We start from the raw sequence: 24360 nt of genomic DNA on the forward strand, positions 1-24360 counted from the left end.
GTAGCACCAGCGCGTTTCCGGACTGAAGCGCCTAAAGCCGCTCGGCCACCGTGGCCGGCTCAACAACAACAACAACCCAGCATAGGTTCAACGATGTGATTTTGAGACAATTCACTTGCACGAACCACGTTCGACTGCTATAGGAGCCATGCAAGTCTCCATGTTATAAGGAGTCCACATAATACCTGCTTCAGACAATGTAATAGTTCGATTTTCATACATGGTGCAGTCGCATTAATGTAACCACCGCATATGTTCGACATCAACGTGCAATAACCACACGCAAACGACAGTTGCAGCACTAACAGTGGAGTTTATATAAAGTGTGTGTGGGGGGGGGGGGGGGGGGGGTGGGAGGGGAGTGCAGTCGTTGTCGTAATGCGGAAGTGGAGCTATTTATCTGACATCCAAAGAGGCATGCGCATTGGCTTTCGGCCAGGAGTGGAAAAATTTCCGAAACAGCTAAATTTGTATACTGTTCGCGGGCCGTCTTGATAATCGTATACCGTGCATGGCAAAATGGCGCTATGCAGAGCCGCGCCGAGGCAAATATGATGCATGACCGGCCATAGATGACACGGGTGGACGACTGCTGTGTAGATGCACACTGGCGAATAGACGTGCAACTGTTGAGCATCTGTCCACCCAAACTAATCAAGGGGCTACCAACCAGTGGCTCTTCAACGACCGTTCAGCAAACGTTGCTGCGTATGGGCCTCCGCAACAGGCGCCTTCTACATCTACATGTACATCGACATACATACTCCGTAATCCACCATACGCTGCGTGGCGGAGGGTACCTCGTACCACAACTAGCATCATCTCTCCCTGTTCCACTCCCAAACAGAACGAGGGAAAAATGACTGCCTATATGCCTCTGTACGAGCCCTAATCTCTCTTATCTTATCTTTGTGGTCTTTCCGCGAAATATGAGTTGGCGGCAGTGAAATTGTACTGCAGTCAGCCTCAAATGCTGGTTCTCTAAATTTCCTCAGTAGCGATTCACGAAAAGAACGCCTCCTTTCCTCTAGAGACTCCCACCCGAGTTCCTGAAGCATTTCCGTAACACTCGCGTGATGATCAAACCTACCAGTAACAAATCTAGCAGCCGCCTCTGAAGTCCGCAGCTCGTGGTCGTGCGGTAGCGTTCTCGCTTCCCGCGCCCGGGTTCCCGAGTCGATTCCCAGCGGGGTCAGGGATTTTCTCTGCCTCGTGATGACTGGGTGTGGTGTGATGTCCTTAGGTTAGTTAGGTTTAAGTAGTTCTAAGTTCTAGGGGACTGATGACCATAGATGTTAAGTCCCATAGTGCTCAGAGCCATTTTTGAACCGCCTCTTAATTGCTTCACGTCCTCCCTCACCACGACCTGATAGGGATCCCAAACGCTCGAGCAGTACTCAAGAATAGGTCGTATTAGTGTTTTATAAGCGGTCTCCTTTACAGACGAACCACATCTTCCCAAAATTCTACCAATGAACCGAAGACGACTATGCACCTTCCCCACAAGTGCCATTACATGCTTGTCCCACTTCATATCGCTCTGAAATTTTACGCCCAAATATTTAATCGACGTTACTGTGTCAAGCGCTACACTAATAATGGAGTATTCAAACATTAAGGGATTTTTTTTCCTATTCATATGCATTAATTTACATTATCTATATTTAGAGTTAGCTGCCATTCTTTACACGAATCACAAATCCTGTCCAAGTCATCTTGTATCCTCCTACAGTCGCTCAACGACGACACCTTCCCGTACACCACAGCATCATCAGCAAACAGCCGCACATTGCTATCCACCTTATCCAAAAGATCATTTATGTAGATAGAAAACAACAGCGGACCTACCACACTTCCCTGGGGCACTCCAGATGACACCCTCACCTCCGATGAACACTCACCATCGAGGACAACGTACTGGGTTCTATTACTTAAGAAGTCTTCGAGCCACTCACATATTTGGGAGCCTTCTTTATGCACCCGTGCTGCCTGCTGTTCATCGGCGACGAAGACTGGAATTTGCACGCCGATGCATCAACTGGACGTCCGCCTAGTGGCGACAGGTAGCCGCCGGCCGCTGTGGCAGAGCGCTTCTAGGCGCTTCAGTCCGGAACCGCGCTGCTGCTACGGTCGTAGGTTCCAATCCTGCCTCGGGCATGGATGTGTGTGATGTCTTTGGTTAGTTAGGTTTAAGTAGTTCCAAGTCTAGGGGACTGATAACCTCAGATGTTAAGTCCCATAGTGCTTACAGCCATTTTTTTGACAGACAGCCTTGTCAGATAAATCATGTTTTATGCTCCATCGGACAGATGACTGTTGGCGTGTATGGCCCTGCAACAATTGTTTTAAGGATCCAGGCCGGAAGAGGGAGTGTTATGGTCTAGGCAATTTTTATGTTTCCGTGGCATTCCCTGTGTGATTTCGTCATTCTGGAAGGCACAACGAATCAACAAATGTATGCATCTATCGTCGGGGGCCATGTCCACCGCTACAGGCAGTTTGTTTTTCCTAGGTGCGATGGCAACTTCCAGCAGGACAGTGCAACGTGTCACAGCTCGCAGTTTACGTGCGTGGTTCGAAGATAATCAGGATAAGTTTATTGTACTCCTGTGGCCAGTAAACTCCCCGGTTTTAAATCCAGTCGAAAATCTGTGGGACCTCATCGATCGGACTTTTCGCGCCGTGGTTTTCTCAACCGAGACACCTAGCGCAGCTGGCTACGGGACTGCGATCAGTATTCATTGACTCTTCCTGCACGTCCACGATACAACAGACGGTTATTCAGACTTTTGACAGGTGGTCACATTAATGTGATTGGACAGTGTATAATCGAAGATGGGGTCTGTCTTGTTGTTTAACATGCATACTTGCTTTATAAAGACCCGAGCTTCCAGATTATCCGTATTTTGAATTTCTCATATGAAGGCGCACGTTCGACCAGTCTCAAATCTTAATCCAATCGAGCAAAGTCTGTTTACTTCGGCAGCCATGCAACAGCATAATCGACCAATTCGACGTCCTGGATAGATTTCATTGGGGCATTACATCATTTATAGCGTAGAATAGACAGGGGGAGAGGCCTCCATTCTATCGTGAGTGTATTCTGGCCTTTGTTGCCGTAGGGACGCTCTCTAAATACTCCAAATGGTTCAAATGGCTCTGAGCACTATGGGACTTAACATCTAAGGTCATCAGTCTCCTAGAACTTAGAACTACTTAAACCTAACTAACCTAAGGACATCACACACATCCATGCCCGAGGCAGGATTCGAACCTGCGACCGTAGCGGTCACGCGGTTCCAGACTGAAGCGCCTAGAACCGCACGGCCACACCGGCCGGCAAATACTCCAGATTCTGTAGGTATCCGATACTGACAGTAAGACGGTTTACTACAGTAATTAGGTAAATAAGATGGTATGACACCATGCATTAACACAAAAAGTACTGTAAGTAATATTGACAATGTTTTCACCCTGTGACGTATGTGAGACCTGTGGCTTATGTTGGTTCCGACGTTTATTAGTAAATATCGGCAAAATAAATTTGCATTTTCCAAAATATGCTGCCGGAAAAAATTTGACAATTTTCCAGTTCATTCAAAATTTATTGTAGAAACAATATATAAGAAGTATATGGAATATATTTATAGATTAATAGCTCAAGCTATTCTGAGGTGCAATGCATGGACCCATGCTGGAACACCTAAGTAGGTACGCAGTGTAGTTTCCACGGGCGACAATGCAAGCACTGATTCTGGCATGCAGACAACCATAAAAGTGAATGCTGTCTTGAGATAAGATATTCCACACCTGCTAGACCTATTCTCGTAGCTCTGTAAGAGCTGTGGATAGGCGAGTCACACGAGGCACTTGTCGTCCCATCATGTCTCACAAGTCCGGCGATTGTGCCGGCCAGGAAGGCTGCTGCACATCTCACTGAGCACGTTGAGTATCGTGGGCAGTTTCTGGGCGAGCATTATCCTGTTGGAGCAGCGCGTCACTATCCGGTTGCAAGAGCGGTAGAAGCAATGGTCGAGCAACGTTCTGCACGTATCAAGTACTGGTTACCGTTCCCTCTACAGACACCAAAGGTGAAAGAGAGTTGAAGCTTATCACTCTCCAGACCATGTGGCTTGGGGTGGGACCTGTTTGTCCTGGGCGAATGCACTGTTACTCTACGTCGTACGTGTCAACGACCATCACTTGCATGCAGAAATTTTTTTTTTTTTTTCATCGCTGAAGACCTCGGTGCGACATTATATTCTCCAGGTGTCCTCTGACGCCATCAATCGAGCCGTGCACGGCCATGTTGTGGCGTGAATGGAAGATGAGCTAGAAGGGTGCATGTCCTAAGTTCCACTGCTAGTAACCGGCCCGCAAGCGTTCCTGCTGACACGCGTGTGGTCACGTTTGGTGTTACCTGTGCTGTGGATGCTGTACCATATGCCGCTGCCTCCCTTACAATACGACGATCTAGGCGGAATGTCTGCTGCGTGGACGTCCAGAACCTTGTCTTCGAGTGTGAGAACGCTTACGTGTCCACTGCTGCCTTCATCCCCGCGCAGCTGACGAGGTATGTCCAATTTGTATGGCAGTTCTCCAAAACGACCATCTCGTCTCTCGAAAGGCCACAATTCGACCCGTCTCATGTTGGCTGTAGGAAGCACGAATGCGTCTCCGTTGCATGGTGCCTGTTTCCTTTACAGGTCTGCACGGCATTCTGCCTTATGGCCAGGAGTATTTCCTTTTCAAAGGGTAGACACAGGCGGTGCTTTGGTCACTATGTCACTAAGCAATCTGCTGGCGGATGACGTTGAAACTGTTGTCAGTACGTCTACCTAGACATCGGCTTCCAAGGTGTTCTATTTATTTCCCGAGAAGTGTAGCTGCAGCCTAGCATTATCTCCTTCCTTAAGGTGCTGCACACGTATATAGTGTAGTGCGTATCTCTGAGTGCGTACCATGTGTCAATGCTCGTGGCATTACAGTACAGAGTATAACCAAGACTATTCAATCACTGCAGTCATTCTAAGTCGAACTACCCCATCACTCCATTCCTTTGCACAAGCGGTATACATATATCTCAACAAAGGATGTGCGAGTTCAAACAGCCAAAATTGCAAACGCGGTGAACTTCATAGAGTTTCATCTACATCTACATCCATACTCCGCAAGCCATCTGACGGTGGGTGGCGGAGGGTACTTTGAGTACCTCTATCGGTTCTCCCTTCTATTCCAATCTCGTATTGTTCGTGGAGAGAAAGATTGTCGGTATGTCTCTGTGTGGGTTCTAGTCTCTCTGATTTTATCCTCATGGTCTCTTCGCGAGATATACGTAGGAGGGAGCAATATACTGCTTGACTCCTCGGTGAAGGTATTTTCTCGAAACTTTAACAAAAGCCCGTGCCAAGCTACTGAGCGTCTCTCCTACAAAGTCTTCCACTGGAGTTTATCTATCATCTCCGTAACGCTTTCGTGATTACTAAATGATCCTGTAACGAAGCGCGCTGCTCTTCGTTGGATCTTCTCTGTCTCTTCTATCAACCCTATCTGGTACGGATTCCACACTGCTGAGCAATATTCAAGCAGTGGGCGAACAAGTGTACTGTAACCTACTTCCTTTGTTCTCGGATTGCATTTCCTTAGGATTCTTCCAATGAATCTCAGTCTGGCATCTGCTTTACCGACGATCAACTTTATATGATCAATCCATTTTAAATCACTCCTAATGCGTACTCCCAGATAATTTATGGAATTAAGTGCTTCCAGATGCTGACCTGCTGTATTGTAGCTAAATGATAAACGATCTTTCTTCCTATGTACTCGCAGCACATTTCACTTGTCTATATTGAGATTCAATTGCCATTCCCTGCACAATGCGTCAATTCGTTGCAGATCCTCCTGCATTTCAGTACAATTTTCCATTGTTACAACCTCAGCATCATCCGCGAAAAGCCTCAGTGAACTTCCGATGTTATCCACAAGGTCAAATGACCGTGAATAGCAACGGTCCTACGACACTCCCCTGCGGCACACCTGAAATCACTCTTACTTCGGAAGACTTCTCTCCATTGAGAAAGACATGCTGCGTTCTGTTATCTAGGAACTCTTCAATTCAATCACACAATTGGTCTGATAGTCCATATGCTCTTACTTTGTTCATTAAACGAGTGTGGGGAACTGTATCGAACGCCTTGTGGAAGTCAAGAAACACAGCATCTATCTGTGAACCCGTGTCTATGGCTCTCTGAGTCTCGTGGACGAATAGCGCGAGCTGGGTTTCAAACGACCGTCTTTTTCGAAACCCATGTTGATTCCTACAGAGTAGATTTCTAGTCTCCAGAAAAGTCATTATACTCTAACATAATACGTGTTCCAAAATTCTACGGTTGTAAAATAGTTGTGGACAGATTATATATTTAGATGATGCTTCCCTCATACCGGTCAATACTCACATCTCTTGAAGTATGTCGTTTAACTCCTGAAATCTCTTCTATATCTGTAATATTGAAGCTAGCCCGTATATTAAGGACATTAACTGAGATGGCGACTTACAGTCATGACGTGCGGCCTGTTATATGAGGGAGGAGGACAATGGAGCATATACGTCGCAAGCTACGTAAGTGTGACGTTCATTAGTGTGTAGGTTGTCTTTCTCGTCGGCTCGTCACCTGGGATAACTGTCGCAACATCCGGCGCTTCCTCTAGACGATAATGACGCTAAGAAAAGAACTCGCCATCCCTCGGAAGGAAACGACGACCCAGTTTCCCTGCCCACCGACATCCTGAGCAAAATGACGCACCAACCAAAAAAAAACTTTCGCACTTTGCAGACAAATCAGTCAGTTCTAGCTGTAAAAGTGTAAGGTTTCTAGTAATGCTTATTTTTTGTGTGGTTCAAATACCGTCTCGATATCATTCTTCCGAACTGAACGGAAATGGCACGTTAACGCGATTTTCACTGGTTTCATGTTTCAGGGTCAAACTATTAGTGTGACTAATCCTCCGTCGTAATAGCACAAATCGTTATGAGTGAAGTGGATTTTCTTATCACCTTATGTTTTCCCCTATGCTTGAAACGTCAATGCGAACATCACGTCGATCATATTTGATCAGTTTAATTAAAATGTACTTACTTCACAAGTTTTAGCAAGCTGTTCGTGGTTCATAAAGACATAATAGTTACCAAAATACTGTGAACACCTTCGCCGACCTATCGAATAAGATGGAACGACGTGGGATATGTTTAGGATGACTGAACACCTGGATTTCCGAAAATCACAGATTCATGAGGTGTCAAAATTGATTATTCGCGGTACAAGATTGACGGTTCAAATCAAATGGCTAATGCACTATGGGACTTAACATCTGAGGTCATCAGTCCCCTAGAACTTAGAACTACTTAAACCTAACCAACCTAAGGACATCACACATATCCATGCCCGAGGCATGATTAGAACCTGCGACCGTAGCGGTCGCGCGGTTCCAGACTGTAGCGCCAAGAACTGCTCGGCTACATCGGCCAGCGATTGACGTTTGCTGTTGCATTTACTCAAAGTTGCATGGCAGACTGTAGGTGGCCAAACAATAACACATTATTTTCCGTAGTTAACCACGCACTTACGACTCATTGTTCACGTTTCCTGTATGCTGCAACTCGCAATTATTATTTTATTTGCACTAACAGTATAACAGGCTCACCGCACTTACTTTGTGAACAACGATAAAAGAACTTAACTGCACAAGATAACATTATTATTCCAATTGTCCGCCGATACGCTTACATACATTTTGCGACTTCTGGAAACCGTTGACACGACATAAACGACTTTATCTGCGCAACAGGTAGGAATGTGACCATAACCACGCTGTGAAACTACTATTACCAACCGCGGCGTTTTCCACAGCTTTCGTGCGCACGCCAATGCTATCGCTGAAATGTTGGAACTGCTTGCTTTCTTCGATTATCTTTGAACGAGAACATTATTCATTTACCTAAAGACATAAGAATGAAATGAAACTAAAGCCCGCTTATTTTGTGTTCCATTACTAAGCAACTAAACGTAAATAATCTATTAATGAATCAGAAGATACAGAAGTCCCTGATGGATGTTGACATCGAACAAAGTGGGCTAGTATATAAGCTAATGATCACATTCAAGAAGAGTAGGCTCAAAATCCCCGAACGACAATCAAAATTAATTTTTCTGTGACTTCCTAAATCAATTAAGATGAATGCTCAGGTAGTTTCATTGATAACTATTCAGTTGTTTGTTCTGTACATCATTATCCGTGCTAGTGATTTTAATTTAATGAGACAGACTCCAAACTTTCTTCCTTTCCTACACTAATCATACACAAGGCATAGATAGTGATTCCTTGAACGATACGGGTATTCCGCAAGTCTATTTGTATTACACGGCTGACATTTCTTTGTACTTTTATTAAAATCTACCATTTTTGTTCCACTCGCGTATGGATAAAAAGAAAAAAAAGAACTATCAGCCATGAAGTCAGTAGTATTCTCTTACTGTCTTTCGGAAACTATTATTCTCTACATTTCTTCAAAAGTATGATTTGTGAATTATTCCACTCAAGCAACTCGAGCATCTTACAAGGCGAGGCCACGACGCTGGGATCACGGATTTACTTCAAACTTTGTATAGCCTTAGTAGGCCGTTAAAACTACATAATGTACTAGTACTAAGGTGCACTATTGTGGCAGTTCGAAGAAAATCGGAAGAGAAGTTTTACGCGCATATTATGTAACTGATGTACTATCGGTAACGCGTTGCTCGAAGGTCGTGGACAAAGCGAATCCCAAGAGCACTTATTTTTTAATCCATTATTCTTTCATCACTGGCCACGTTATTTCATTTATATGACATTTGAGAGGCAACATAATGAAAAAAAAGTGCATTTTCATCACATAGTGAATTTGATATCTTATTTGACTATTTACTATCTGTAATTAAATCGTCAAGGACGAGGGACAGGCTTGGAAAGCCCAAGCCAAACCTCGATAAATAATGGTGCGATTGACGTTATTCACAGTCAGTAACATAGTAATTCACAATGTGCCAGACCACAAGAGTGATGTGCAATTCTTCGTCGAATCTGCTCTCGAGATCACACATTGCAGGACGGTATTTGTCATACAGACATGGGAAACATAAATTGAAATTTCATGCAAATACATGTGTTTTTTTCAGTATATTACCTCTCAAATGTAATATAATTTAAATAATATCACCAGTGATGAAAAAAATAAATGTGAGTGGGTTTCGAACCGCCGCCTCATACGTCTTCGTCTTACTAAGCATGAACGTTTATCACTTAACCACCAGATGTGTGTGAAATCTTATGGGACTTAACTCCTAAGGTCATCAGTCCCTAAGCTTACACACTACTGAACCTAAATTATTCTAAGGACAAACACACACACCCATGCCCGAGGGAGGACTCTAGCGTCCGCCGGGACCAGCCGCACAGACTTAACCACCACGAATTCTATTACTACGTCTCTTTGCACAGACACATCAGTTACATACCAGACGCGTAAAACTACTCTTGCGATATTCTCGGAATTGCCAGAGTAGTGCATCTTACTCCTTGCACATTATGTTGCCTTAATGGCCTACTAAAGGTGTACAAAGTTTGAAGTAAATCTGTGATCCCAACGTAGTGGTCTCCCCTTCTTAGTAACACTTTGGTGAGGCTAAACCAGCAATTTACAACACTCTTCGATACAAGCTCCCTGAGATATTGTGATCCGCTCTGATTCGAGGCACTTACATGCATAAAACACAACACAGTTCGTATCTGTTACAGAGAAACACCTTGAAATGATGAATTTCACGTATTTTCTTCGTCTTTTGTTGTTTACGCGAAGGTAGTGATTGCGAAACACTTTCTGCCTGGAGCGCGACCACTTGAGCAAGACCCTAATGCACGCGGTTACGACTTGGGACTACACCATTACTATCAGTACCACTGTTCACAACGAATATGTAATCAAAATTTTGAAAAATGTAGTGGAATGTTTCGGGTATTAAGATTTTAGACTAGAAACCATCGAGTTGAACTATTTGTAGAAGTTCTGATAACACGTCAAATCAGCGATTTGTCAATTAAGGCGATGACGCCCAGTTATCCCTTCGGTGCAGATGCACAACAAGCTCGAACTTTTACAAGAATCAGGGAGATACCGTTATTGATCAAAGAACGCTCAGCTATTTTAGACTCAGTACGCTGTAGTGCATTTTGTTGTATATCAGCAGCCACTACAGTGCAACGATACAAAAGAAATGTATATTGCTGGCCATTAAAATAACAACACAATGAAAGTGTTATGGAGGAAATCGACTGACGACAGCACGACTTTTAAAACAAATTAGTATTTCTCTAAAGTAGAGGAAAATGCAGAGTTCACCAGCGTAGCATAATGATTTCGTTCACCACCTTAGAACAGTTGGATGTGTGTGCGAGTGTACGGCTTTCGCTAACGCCATTGTTCTTATAAAGACAAAAATTGTCAATTGTCTTGCTAACTGCTAGTACTAAAGGGTGAAGAAACATTTTTTGAGTTGTACTTACATTTTGTTCACTGTTTTTGTTTTCAAATCACTTTTACATTTCTGACTGACATTGTGGGTGGGTTGAAATAAACACCTTGTACATCCACACATTTCTTCCGCAGCCTGCTCTCAAAATATAATGCTGGCCATTAAAATAACAACACCACTAAGGTGGCATGCAACAAACGTCAGACTGGTATGAAATACACTATATACATTCAAGAGCCAAAGAAACTGGAACACCTGCCGAACATCGTGTAGGGTCACCGCGAGCACGCAGAAGTGGCACAACGCGACGTGGCATGGACTCGACTGATATCTGAAGTAGCGCTGGAGGAAACTGACTCCACATCCTGCAACGCTGTTCATAAATCCGTAACAGTACGAGCGGGTGGAGGTTTCTTCTGAACAGCACGTTGCAAGGAATTCCAGATATGGTCAGTAATGTTCATGCCTGGGGAGTCTGGTGGGCAGCGGAAGTGTTTAAACTCAGAAGAGTGTTCCTCGAGCCACTCTGTAGCAATTCTGGATGCGTGGGGTGTCGCATTGTCCTGCTGGAATTGCCCAAGTCCGTCTGAATGCGCAGTGGACATGAATGGATGCACGTGATCAGACAGGATGCTTACGGACGTGTCACCTGTCAGAGTCGTATCTAGATGTATCAGGTGTCCCAATCACTCCAACTGCACAAGTCCCACACCATTACAGAGCCTCCACCAGTGTGAACAGTCCCCTGCTGACATGCAGGGTCCATGGATTCATGCGGTTGTCTCCATACCCGTACACGTCCATCCGCTCGATACAATTTGACATGAGACTCCCCACTTCATCGCTACCTTGAAGATGCGTGTCCCATCGCTCGTGCGCCGACTATAACACCACGTTCGAACTCAATCTTGATAACCGGCCATTGTAGCAGTAGTAACCGATCTAACAACTGCACCAGTCATTTGTCGTCTTATATAGGCGTTGCCGACCGCAGCGCCGTATTGTGCCTGTTCACATATCTCTGCATTTGAATACGTATGCCTATAGCAGTTTCTCTGGCGCTTCAGTGTACTTGGATATGCAGATGATTAGCATGTATGTTCTTCCGGACATGTCCAAAAGAACAGACACCATTTTAATCCTGCAGTCACTATGAATCAAGACGCAAAGGAATTAAAGAAAGCTGCCAGTGAGCATTGATTTACATCAATGTGACAGGTTGAAAATTTGTGCCGGAGCAGTATTCGAACGCGGATCTCCTACTTACTAGGCAGACATTTCTGAAAGAACAGACACCACATATACAATTAAGGCGATGACGCCCAGTTATCCCTTCAGTGCAGATGCACAACAAGCTCGAACTTTTACAAGAATCAGCGAGATACCGTGAGTAAATAGGCTAAAGAGCAGGGTTTCTATATGAGTAGTGTGTAGTATAAGTTGAGAATTTGAGGCTGACGGGAGGCGTGCTAGGCTAGTCCGTACAGTTGCGGTAACAGTTATGTCCAGATGGAGTAGTGGCAAAAAAAAAGTTCAAATAGCTCTAAGCATTATGAGACTTAACATCTGAGGTCATCAGTCAAATGGTTCAAATTGGTTCAAATGGCTCTGAGCACTATGGGACTTAACATCTGTGGTCATCAGTCCCCTACATCTTAGAACTACTTAAATCTAACTAACCTAAAGACATCACACACATCCATGCCCGAGGCAGGATTCGAACCTGCGACCGTAGCAGCAGCGCGGTTCCAGACGGAAGCGCCTAGAACCGCACGGCCACACCGGCCGGCGGTCATCAGTCCCCTAGGCTTAGAACTAAGTGAACCTAACTAATCTAACTAACCTAAGGACATCACACACATCCATGCCCGAAGCAGGATTCGAACCTGCGACCGTAGTAGCCGCGTGGTTCCGGACTGAAGCGCCTAGAACCGCTCGGCCACAGCGGCCGGCCCGTAGTGGTCAGCACGTCTGCCTAGTAAGCAGGAGCCCCATGTTCGAATCCCAGTCTGGTACAAATTTTCAACTTGCCCCACTGATTTAATCAGTGCTCACCGGCAGCTAATGTCTTTCATTCCTCTGTGCCTTGAATGAGTAGCATTTCAGCCCAACCGCACAAAAATGGTACAAGTAACGTTGTCTACATACTACAAAGTGTGTTATTAAACTTGGGACAACTAAATGTCTCGGAAATGATGTGTCGTACTAAAAAATGTTCTAGGTGAAAAGTTAATGATGATTTAATATTAGTAAGGGGTCTGCGCTACAACCGACCACCTCCTAACTATCCTTCCTGCGTGTGCGGTGTCAAATGTTTATTTTCAAATGGGAAGACACTATTTTTATGGCATTTGCGGACTGTAAGCCGAAAAATACGTACGTTTTTCTCAAACCATTGTTGTCTATTAGTGGTAGAGGGCGCTGTAATAAAAAAAATTAAGTGTGTCTCTTTTTTACAATTAAGAATAGACATATTTGAGTCTACATATCATTTACGATTTAAACGTAAATGTTTGTGTTCTAACGGTTGATATTTATGTTGGAAATGCACATTAGTGTTGGAAACAATATGGTTCGCTGTTTCAGTGTCTGGTTAGAAAATGTGGATGTAATCCACATGATGCTTGATATCATCGAGTCCGCTTGCCTCTCAGCACTGGGGTACTTGATTTCGGTGGCTATCCGTGGCACGTGCGACTTTCACTATCACTTCAAGGATATTTTACCTTATGGTTGTGGTTTGATTTCCGCCAGTAGCCTCGTAGTGGCCAGTGCGAGAGATATGGTGGTTGGATGGAAACACACACACACACATCGTAAATGAAATATAGAATGAACAGTGTCGATTCTTAATTGTAAACACAGGCACATTAGATATTTGTTGATTACGGCACCATCTCCCACGAATGGAAAACAATGGTTTGACTAAACTGTACATATTTTTGGCGTAGAGTCCGAATTTCCATTAAAATAGGGTTCTTTGATATGAAAACACAAAGTTGAAATGTCCACGTAAGGGGGGGGGGGGGGGTGTAGGAGGTGGCCACTTGTAGCTCACACAGACGTTCCCTTTACTAACATTAATATTTCATCTGGAACATTTTTTTCCGTACCCTGTGTCGTTTTGGAGATATTTCGTTGTCTCCAGTTAAAAAAAAAACAACCTACACCGTACTGGGATACGTTTTCGATAGAGGCCATAGTTTTCGAATTATTCAAGAAAAACTTACAGAAGTGACCTTCAAACGCGTTTTTCTTGAATATCTCGAAAACTGTAGCCACCAGCGACAACGTAACTCAGTACAAAATTTAACTCCATTAAATTTCCCACATGATGGCCCTGTTCATTTTCTGTAGGACTAACAGTTTGCGCGTAGCGAACGAGAGAATACGAATACCTCACGTGTGGTTTTTGAAGGCACTGTGTACTGCATGAAATCCATAGGTAGGGACAGCTAAATCACCCTGTATATAAAGAAATATTGTGCAGCTGGTTTATGCTTCAAAAATCGCATTTGAATATTGTATGCGAAAAAACAATGTTACGCCTCAAACTTTCATCATGACATGTAGGAATTAGGCAGTGATTGGACTGTGGCCTATGAAGACTGCAGTACATCTTTCCGTGATATTGCTGCTCGAGTTAGATCCATGACTGTCAAGCAAATATGGAGGCGATGGGATTAAAAGGGCCACACTGAACGACGTACTGCGTTTCAACGACCCCGCGTGACTTGCGCCCGAGAGGACGCACATATTGTTTACGCAGCCGTGCAAGATCATACAGGCACGTCCAGTAGCTTGAATCAGGATATGGGGTTATTTGCAGCAAGACACCTATCCACATGGACAGTGTGACAACATCTGAAACAACATGCGCTCACAGCACACGGGTAGTTCTTGCGGCTTCCTTTGCAGCGACTGCAGAGAGTGGTGTATCCCAACAACACTAGACGTAGGAGTGGCACCATGTCGTCTTTTCAGTAGAGTTCCGATTCTGCGTGCAGCATCACAATAGATTATCCGTGCATGGAATCAGCGAACAGAACAAAAGTACTGAGACTGCATTCATCATCGTAATATGGGCGCAGAACCTGGCGTGATGATACGGAGGGCTACTGGGTATATAACAAAAACACCTCTCGTACGTAGAGCCGGTACTGTGGACTTCAGGCGTTACATTTCTGGCGTGTTATGGCCGTTGGTTGTGTTCTGTCTTCGAGGTATTAGTGACGTCTTACAGAGAGTGTTCGACTGTTGCCAAGACGTGTACGTTGTCCATATCTTTCATTCACTGACAACATCTGGCCATCGGTTGTCCAGCGACTGGCATTCCATCATTCGTCAGACGCTACGATTGATGAATCCCGGCATCATGTTGTAACAAGATGAATTGTTGAGCCCGTATCTGTCATCCAAGCTCAGTTCGACTCAGTGTGCAGCTGGGTTAGGGAGTTGTAGCTATCAGAGGTGGCACCTCCGTGTACTAAATTTAACACCATGTGTGCCTTAAACAACCAACAGATTTAATGAGTTTAATCGTGTATCAATATATTGAAAAATCCGCCTCAGTTCAATATATTAGTCTACCACAGTTGCTGACGGGGCTGCAATATGCTAAAAATTTTTAATCGTGTATTCTTTTTATTACACTGTAAACTTACAATAAGTAAAATTTCGTTGTTTGTATCTTTCCTAGTGTCGCATCGTTATTGGCCAGCACTGTACGTAGCCACATTATATCAGGGGCGCAAACCTATCGTACCAGCACATTTTCTCTAAAACGACATAATTCGTATCACTAAGGACGACTTAAATGATTGTCCTCACATTACCAGGAATCGGCTGGAAATGGAAGAAATGTAAATGGGTAGCTATTCCTCAGCTATTGCTGTTGAATAGAGAAAACTGAACATTTTAGATGGCATCGTTAAAGTTTCCGGTCGCTGCCGAGTTGAACCACACTTGTGAAGAGGCTTCAAATTTTTTAATGCGCCTAATATGTTTAAAAATAGCGATTTGATATTGTGAAATGAGAATTATTTCTTCAGTTTTGAAATGAGAGCAAGTAAACTACAACTTCTGAAAGTGTGCTGGTCATCTCCAACTACAGAGATTTTACAGGATCGAGTAAGGTGGGGCTAAATGAATAACTTCAAATTTTTGGGTCCAAAAGGGGCAGTAAATATCTTATTACACGTGTTAAATTGTAATGGTCAATGGAACATAATTATAGCTTGTGTATGATAAATGCAAATTTACTGAAGATCTATTTTTCTTCATTGTAAATAGCAAAATTCAAAATGTTGTAACAATGGAAAAATTTAAAATTTGTGGGGCTATTTGAATCGTAAATGAGGCTGCATGAATCACTGTAAATTGTCACAGTTACACACAGTATGGAAGATTCTGTTCCAATAGTTGATGCATGTATTTCCCACAGCCGAATCGTCTACGACCAGCAGCCTCCACACAAATTAATTGAAACCTCTCCTTGCACTTATCACAGATGATCCATTTATCCATTCGCCTTTCTTCACAGATCTAGGTTTGTAATAACTGATGCTGCAGAAACCAGAAGGTATGTTTTATTCCTCCGACTCAGCTTAAGGTGATGATGAAGATGAATCCTCTTCTGGATATCAAGGTTTCTCTTTGAAATCCTGCAACCCTTGACCTTCTTGCTTTGAGAGTTTTTAAATGAAATTTTCTCTTCTCTCTTGTAAGACTGCGATGAACTCGTGTGGACAGATAGCAAACTGAATTTTTCTCCCTCCTCACACGTGTGGAACTGGGTGGTTTCCGTTGGGGTGGCAAAACAGAAGAAAATGATGATAATACGCTGAGATCTAACATTCTGTATTTCTTGGAGAGGAGGAGGAGATGAGGGCCCTGGGTCAACTTCTAATTCAGTGGTAACAGAGCGACACTCATTATTCAGGAATATGGATGAAGGAAGGAATTCATGTGTTGGTATTTTGTTGGGATTGAAGGGGAAAATGCCCGTGCACTCGAATCCCTTCACAGCATTCCCTGCATATCTCGATTCCGATTTCGAAGGGTTTACCAGAGGCACCTTTTATAATGGAGGCTGAGTGATTATTGTGTATAATTAGGCTACGTAAATACTTGAAGAAAGAAGAAATAGTAAATATTATGTTCCTATTGAGAAAGCCCACGAAGTCTAATTCATATACCCCCTTTCCGTTATTATTTTCAAATGCAAGCACTTGGTAAAATTTACAACAGATGTCGTTGCATGGCAGAGTGTTATAAGCAATACTGTCTTACCTCTTATATTTTATTCTGGATGATTGTTGTCTCGATTAAATATATTCGAAAAAAGCTTCTTGTCCCGTGTGCTCGACTTGTCTAGCAACGACCCTGTAACATAATATCGTCAGAGATGCGCACACATGCTGAGCAGTACAAAAAATTCCATTTTTCTATCTACATAACCCCATTATTCAGAAAGCCCAACCCTAACCTACCAGATACGCACTAAGACGCTGAAATCAGTACTTAGGGCAAGACGAGAAGTATAAGGGGCATTCAAAAAGAAACGAGGCAGACATAACTAAACTAAACTAAAGCAAACCGGTGACAGGAGGGTAAGATCGTGGGGTGTGATGATGATGTTTGGTTTGTGGGGCACTCAACTGCGTGGTCATCAGCGCCCGTACAATTACCCAATCTTTTGCTCAGTCCAATTTCGCCACTTTCCTGGATGATGATGAAATGATGAGGACAACACAAACACCCAGTCATCTCGAGGCAGGTGAAAATCCCTGACCCCGCCGGGAATCGAACCCGGGACCCTGTGCTCGGGAAGCGAGAACGCTACCGCGAGACCACGAGCGGCGGACATCGTGGGGTGTGTAACGAGACAACGAGGTGTGGTTCCGACCGGAGCGTGGAAGTTCACACCCCGTCGCTAGAGGGCACGCGTGCACGTCACGTGACTATACAGAGCCAGCAGCACCATGTATCAAGCGTCCAACGCTGCCAGCCCTGTTGCAAACAGTGACATGGAGGCGTCAAAAGAAGAGCAAACAGGTGTTGTTCGTTTTCTGACAGCAGGAGGAACGGACATTCATCGACGAATGTCAGAAGTGTACGGCGAATACTGCATGTCCCGTGCAAGGGTCAAGGCGTGGCACAAGCGCTTCAGGGAAGGACGGGTGTTGTCAGCCAATGATGCACGGTCTGGAGCACTATACTGCATTACTGATGACATCGTCCAGCTGGTGGATGCACTCATTACCCAGGACCGCCGAGTGGCAATGAAAGCCATAGCCGCCGTGGTCGGATTGGGCGTCGGAAGTGTTCACACCAGCATGAAAGAACGACTGCATATGCGCAAAGTGTGTGCCTAATGAGTGCTCCACAGTCTTAAGCCATACCAGAAAGCATGTCAAATGACCAACTGTCTTGCTCATCTGCAGTGCTATCCTCAGAAAGGGAATGCGTTGCTGGCACGAGTGGTGGCTGGAGATGAGTCATCGTGTCATCACTTCCAACCAGAATCAAAAAGACAAAGTCTCCAGTGGAAGCATCCAGGGTAACCACCACCAAAATAAGCCAAGGCCGTCCACGCGAATGCAGGACAGGTTATGCTGACGTTCTTCTTTGACCAAGATGGCCCCCTTCTGATTCACTTACTGCAGCACGGGACAACAGTGAATGCCCAGAGTTACTCGCAAACCTGACCACCCTTCACCAAGCGATCAAATCAAAACGACCAGACAATCTCACCCGTGGGGTCATTCTGCTCCATGACAATGCAAAGCCCCATACGGCCAACACAGTCGCGTCACTCCTGCTGAAATTCAAATAGGAGGTTCTCGGCCACCCTCCATACAGTTCGGACCTCTCTTCCTGTGATTACGCCATTTTTCGTCCCCTCATAAAGGCTCTGAGGGGCAAATGATTCACCTCGGACGACGACGTCCAGCTGCACGTGCGGAACTAGTTAACATCGCAGCCCTGGGAATTTTATGAGACAGCCATTCACCGCTTTGTGTCACAGTGGGACAAGTGTCTCAACAGCCAGGGTCAATACTTCTAACATACAGGTACTGGTTTCTGTAATTATGCCTCCGGCTCGTTTCTATTTGAACGCCCTTTATATTTGGGCATCTGTCATGGTAAACTGAAGACATCAAAATAACTACTTCTTTCATTAAGTGTCGTTGTATTCGTCAGAATCAGGAAGATTTTTTGATGAAGATACTGAATCAGTGTCCATAATGAGTTATCAGCATGTGAATGTCATGTAGAATATATGGGTTTGGTTCCCGGTCTTGTAAGTGATTTCTTCTTGATGGGAGGACCAAAACGAGGTCACTTGGTCTCATGATACCAGTTGAGGAGCAACATGAGAGAAGTAGTTGTTCCAAGGTCTAGGAGGCTGACAACAGCAAGGAGAGCATTATTCCGACCCTACGCCCTCCATATTTCATCCGAATGACGCCACTGGTAGAGGATGGCATGGTCATCTTTGGGCGCTGAATGTTCCGTCAGGTCAGGAATGCAGGGCTGGTGTATATGGTACCATCTGATCAATGCAATAAAAACCTTCCAAACAAAAAGTGCACAACTGTGCGAGCTCAGTTCAGCGATATTAGTTATGAACTATCTATTCTAAATTCTCAGGCTGGATTCGTTTCTTCCGATCAGAAGCAGTTTTCCGCCAATGTGAAGACATCCATTAACTTTGTTCATTAAAGTTTGCGTAAAACTCAGTTTAAGCGACAAAGTTGTCGCGGAAATGGTACGGTGCGATATGTCTAGGATACTCTGCACATCAAGAACTTAGTCGGTCCTAGTTATATAATGGAAAAATTTTCAGTCTGTCTTTAATCTAGCCTTTACCTATCAATGATTTTAAGATTCGACAGGGACGACACGTGGTTCGGATTCCACATTAAACTGCAGCTCCCCCTTTTCCCGGAAGGATTAGTGGGATAGGTTAGGGATACGCAAACCGCCCTAGAGCCGTCCTATTGAAACACTTGCAACAGGCCGTTCAACGACGCGAAATCATCATCATCATCAAAACAACAACACTTTATACGTCGGCAATTAGTCTGTAGCCATTCCATACAACAATTACGTTCGAGTTATTTGGTGTTCCACTGTTGGTTATGCTCAACGTTCTTGTGTGTTGGTCTATTACTGTTGTAATGATTTACCTGTTGACTGCCGACTCCTATAATATGACTTTCACTGCTGCACGTTAAGCACCCAATTAAAGCATTGTAAAATAGAACAGCGACTTGCATAAAAATACCAATGGAAAATTTCTCCCTCGTAGTCAGACGGTTTTTCATTTTTTAGAAAAAATATCTTTATTCAATGTGTCACAGTTCAGATCAGTGCGCATTGTCTGCCATTACTCCAGTGACTAGAGGTGAGCAAGGTGGCCCAGTGGTTAGCACACTTGATTCGCATTCGGAAGGACGACAGTTTAAATCCATGTTCGACCTTCCTGGTACAGGTTTTTCCTGATTTCCCTAAATTTCTCCAGGCGTAATAGTCCCTATGAAGGAGCACACCGATTTCCTTCTCCAACCACGAAACAATCCGCTTCTAATGACCAGTTTGTCGACGGGTTGCCTTCATCTACATCTAAATCATACTCCGCAAGCCATCTAATGGTGTGTGGCGGAGGATACTTTTAGTACCACTATCTGTCCCTCCAACCCTGTTCCACTCGCGAATAGGGCGTGGGAAGAATGATTGTCGGTAAGCCTCTGTATTGACTCTAATTTCTAGAATTTTCTCCTCGTGGTCAATAAGCGAGATGTAAGTGGGGGGAAGTAATATGTTGTCCTATTCTTCCTTAAATGTGCTGTCCCAAAATTTCAATAGTGAATCTCTCCGTGATGCACAACGCCTCTCTTGTAACGTCTGCCAGTGATCTCCGTAACACTCTCTCGTCAGCTAAACGATCCCGTTAAGCAACGCACCGCTCATCCTTGTTCAAATGTGTGTGAAATCTTATGGGACTTAACTGCTAAGATCATCAGTCCCTAAGCTTACACACTACGTAACCTAAATTATCCTAAGGACAAACATACACATCCATGCCCGAGAGAGGACTCGAACCTCCGCCAGGACCAGACGCACAGTCCATGACTGCAGCTCCTGAGACCGCTCGGCTAATCCCACGCGGCCCGCTCTTCCTTGGATCTCTTCTATCAGTCCTACCTTACAGGGATCCCAGATAGATGAACAATACTCAAGAATCGGGCGAACAAGCGCCTTATAAGCCACTACTTTCGGGATAGTTCATATGATTTTAGTAAACTGCGGGAGCATCCAAGGAAAGGTTCAAATGGTTCTGAGCACTATGGGACTTAACAGCTGTGGTCATCAGTCCCCTAGAACTTAGAACTACTTAAACCTAACCAACCTAAGGACATCACATACATCCATGCCCGAGGCAGGATTCGAACCTGCGACCGTAGCAGTCGCGCGGTTCCAGACTGAGCGCCTAGAACCGCTAGACCACCGCGGCCGGCTCCAAGGAAAGGTCCCAGAATTAGTATCGCTTACTGAAGGTTATAATGCACAGATAGAAGTGGGAAAAGAAAGCTGGTTGAAACCAGTTCTTCCAGTGACTAGATCCCATCTCTCGAGTGCAATCCTGGAAGCAATTTCTTTTTACGAGTTACACAGTCTCTGGATCGGACTCTAAATGTTTGAGGATGTCGAATCTGCTGAATGGATGGTTCTTAGAAGATTTGCACTTATGAATGCTTAATTTTCTCATTCTCAAAGCACATTTGTGAATAGGCTCATTTTCTTCGCCGAAGATGACGTCTGCAATTGAGACGACTCTCGTTTTTTTTTTTACAGTATTTTCAGAAGGCCTGCGAAGTGATAACTAGTTACACTTCTCTCACTGTAAAGTGACCAATAAGAACAATACCTTTTGCATTCCAGAAGATCCATGCTTAACTCTCCCGACAGATGAAATCGACTTCATGTTTGCTGGTGCAGTTTGCAATGATTGCTTGGGCTGATGTTCACTTGAGGCGTGAAATGGTGTAGCCATGTCTGATCAAAAGAACAAATCAGCACACAGAATGATCCAGATATTACTGTGAAACTCATTTTGGCGTTTGCTTTTGATCAGCGTTCAATAAATGCGACATCCACATTGTACAAAGCTTTTCCACAGCCGATTCAAATTATACCATATTATTCCTTCTGATATGCCTGTGGCCTCAATTCACACAGTCTTACCCGCCTATCGTCCAGTACCACATTGTATATATTCATGGTGGTTTCTTGTATGAATGCAATTTTGAGAAATATTTAAGAGGAATCGTCTTCAAGAGCTGCACGGATAAATTTAAAATTAGCAGATCATTACACACATGAAAATAAAAGAGCAGACTCCTCACAAACCTTAAGCTATTTTGGATAAATTTATGAATGAAACATCCAAACCACGACTACTTTAAAATACCTTATAAACAAAACCAGCCCGCAGAAACAGACGACACGTTACCCCACAATTCGTAAAAAAAAGGGGGGAGGGGGGGATGTCTACGTCATGGCTATGTCACTTCTATATATTTTCTCCTTGCCCTAGGATGTGGGGCTTACTATTATGTATTGCCAGAAATAATTGTTTCTGTGTTACCGCAAGAAGTAAACCTCTTGACACTAATGAAGATGTAGTTTTAAGATATCATTAAGGATGTTGTAGAGACGTGGTTCATCTTGAGAAATGTTAGAAGTTTCAGAATGATTTGCAGAAAATTCTTGCACGGTGCTGCACCTGGAATATGACATTTAACATAACCAACTGCCATGTAAAATTAATAAGAATACACAAAACCAGTATGTTATTAGAGTATAAGATCAGTGTGTCTATTGAACGTACGCTATGGTCGCAGGTTCGAATCCTGCCTCGGGCATGGATGTGTGTGATGTCCTTAGGTTAGTTAGGTTTATGTAGTTCTAAGTTCTGAGGGACTGATGACCAAAGAAGTTAAGTCCCATAGTGCTCAGAGCCATTTTCTATTGAACGTAGCGATATCAGATGTCAGATGTGTAATGATGTTACGTGTAACATATACGCGTAAACGGAAGAGATGAAATTTATAATGATTTTATATGTGTTTTTGGAAAGCAGATAGGGGTAAATACTGATGTTTACAGTAACCCAAGGTCTAGGTTAGTAATGAAGGTGGTAGTGTGGCTGAGAGTTGACGAAGCCAACGAATGTAAATATGAAATCTTCGTCAAATTTTAGGCCATGATAATACCTATAATTCTTGTTTATGGTAACCCAGTATTGTATTCGATGCGTGCATTATGCCCACCATTCTGATGATATCACGGACCAAATCAAATGTGTGGTATAGATAGGTTCAATATTTCCGCTAGTTAGGCAATAGTGCAAGCCATGCGTGGGTTCCTGTCACCTGTCTGGAGTTCTAGCCAATCAGACTGAGAAACTGTGGCGGACATTTGAAAGTTATACCCTCCTCTGCAAGTACGCAGGAAAGATTTTAGAAGAGAGGTGGTATCCATTGGATGAAGGCCTACCATTATTGCAATGAACACCCATAACAACCATACATATTACAAAAATATTTGTGTGTGTGTGTGTGTTTGTGTTCCACACGTTCTCCTAAACCACTGGACCGACTTCAACCAAACTTGGTACACATATCCTTTACTGTCAGGCAACAGTTGCTGAGGAGGTAAGAACCACCTTCCTATCATAGTTCAGGAGATATGACGTTATAATCAATAAGATGCGTGAAAAACTGCCGCATCATGCTTGAAGTTTAAATTTATTACTTCTGTGATATTAACTCTATTTGCAACAAATTTTGCACACAGTGGCCACACAAGCCGCTGAATGGTTCAAATGGCTCTGAGCACTATGGGACTTAACATCTATGGTCATCAGTCCCCTAGAACTTAGAACTACTTAAAGCTAACTAACCTAAGGACATCACACAACACCCAGTCATCACGAGGTAGAGAAAATCCCTGACCCCGCCGGCAATCGAACCCGGGAACCCGGGCGCGGGAAGAGAGAACGCTACCGCACGACCACGAGCTGCGGGACGTCGCTGAATGCACTTACACAAATACATCATAGTAAGACACATAGTTCAAGAGAATGACGTCATAAAAACTGAGATGCGTGAAAAAATGCCGCATCATGCATGAAGTTTTAATACATTTATACTTTACTGCTAAGACACTCCTACAGTCGAGTCAACTTAAGGAAATTCCTAACACCTGGCAACGCTTTTGACAGCTTTCAACTGCAAAGCGCAAACGGCTGTAGGCGAAAACAACAGCCATCTATAGACCTATGAAGAGGCGTTCCCACAGACATGTTTACAAAATCGGGTTGTACACACGCGAAGCCCAGCGTACAGAAACTGTTCCACGAATATATGGAAATGAAATACACTACAAACACAGTTTGTGTTTTGTTTTCGTTTCTAATATAAAACTGGTGACACTAATACCCGGACAATGCGCGTATTGTTAGCCAGCTAGTTAATAAAGGGAGATGTCCCGTCCAATTGGACGGGGACAATCTTAGCCTCACAGAAAACTTACACTGATAAGAAGCAGCGGGAAGGAGAGGAATAAATATTACTTCTGTCAGGTACCCTCATCTGAACTCGGTACGATGGCTTGCAGAGTGTTATTGCAGATGAAAATAGTTATGCGTTCAGTACTGGAGTACTTTTTAATTGGAATTCAGCAACTGTACCACGCAGCAACTAGTTATAGAGATATCCCAGTG

General features: G+C 43.9%; 1 protein-coding gene across 1 annotated transcript in view; it reads right to left on the reverse strand.

The window, feature by feature from the left end:
• LOC126183695 (rhythmically expressed gene 5 protein) overlaps window positions 1–24360 on the reverse strand; it is a 188214-nt gene that overhangs the window by 163129 nt on the left and 725 nt on the right. The window lies entirely within an intron of this gene.

Source organism: Schistocerca cancellata, chromosome 4 (assembly GCF_023864275.1).
Source record: "Schistocerca cancellata isolate TAMUIC-IGC-003103 chromosome 4, iqSchCanc2.1, whole genome shotgun sequence".
Taxonomy (NCBI): Eukaryota; Metazoa; Arthropoda; class Insecta; order Orthoptera; family Acrididae; genus Schistocerca; species Schistocerca cancellata.